The 669-nt window shown below is 48.0% G+C and overlaps 1 pseudogene; it reads left to right on the plus strand.

Annotated features, from left to right (window-relative positions):
• The first annotated feature begins 238 nt into the window (after window positions 1-238).
• Window positions 239-357, plus strand: LOC134937745 (5S ribosomal RNA; annotated as a pseudogene).
• The last annotated feature ends 312 nt before the right edge of the window (window positions 358-669 follow it).

The raw sequence follows: 669 nt of genomic DNA on the forward strand, positions 1-669 counted from the left end.
TCACAACTCTTTAATTGAAAGCCTGACATTTAAGGCATTGAAAACATTACCTTGGGTCCACAGGAATGTGATCTAGCCAAAAAGTTATCCCAAAGGGAACTGTACTGGATTTACGAACTGAATGCTCTTTTGTCACGAGGTCTAAACAAAAGTTATGAGATATCATCTTTTCTGTGACTTTATTGTTAAAATGAAGGGACCACCCTGAGGATCAGAACTAAGGTTCATTCTCTATTACTTCTACGGCCATACTGTACTGAATGCGCCCAACCTCATCTGATCTTGGAAGCTATACAGCATGGGGCCTGGCTAGTACCTGAATGGTTGACCATCTGGGATTACCAGGTGCAGTGGGTGCGTACCTATGAACACACTGAGGTGACAGCAGGGGATCCCATTTGGTTACAATTAGAGATGAGCGGGTTCGGTTCCTCGGAAACCGAACCCCCCCGAACTTCACCCATTTTACACGGGTCCGAGGCATACTCGGATTCTCCCGTATGGCTCAGTTAACCCGAGCGCGCCCGAACGTCATCATCCCGCTGTCGGATTCTCGCGAGATTCGGATTCTATATAAGGAGCCGCGCGTCGCCGCCATTTTTCACTTGTGCATTGGAAATGATAGTGAGGGGACGTGGCTGGCGTCCTCTCACTTTGTTTCAGGGAGCT

Source organism: Pseudophryne corroboree, chromosome 6, assembly GCF_028390025.1.
Source record: "Pseudophryne corroboree isolate aPseCor3 chromosome 6, aPseCor3.hap2, whole genome shotgun sequence".
NCBI lineage: Eukaryota > Metazoa > Chordata > Amphibia > Anura > Myobatrachidae > Pseudophryne > Pseudophryne corroboree.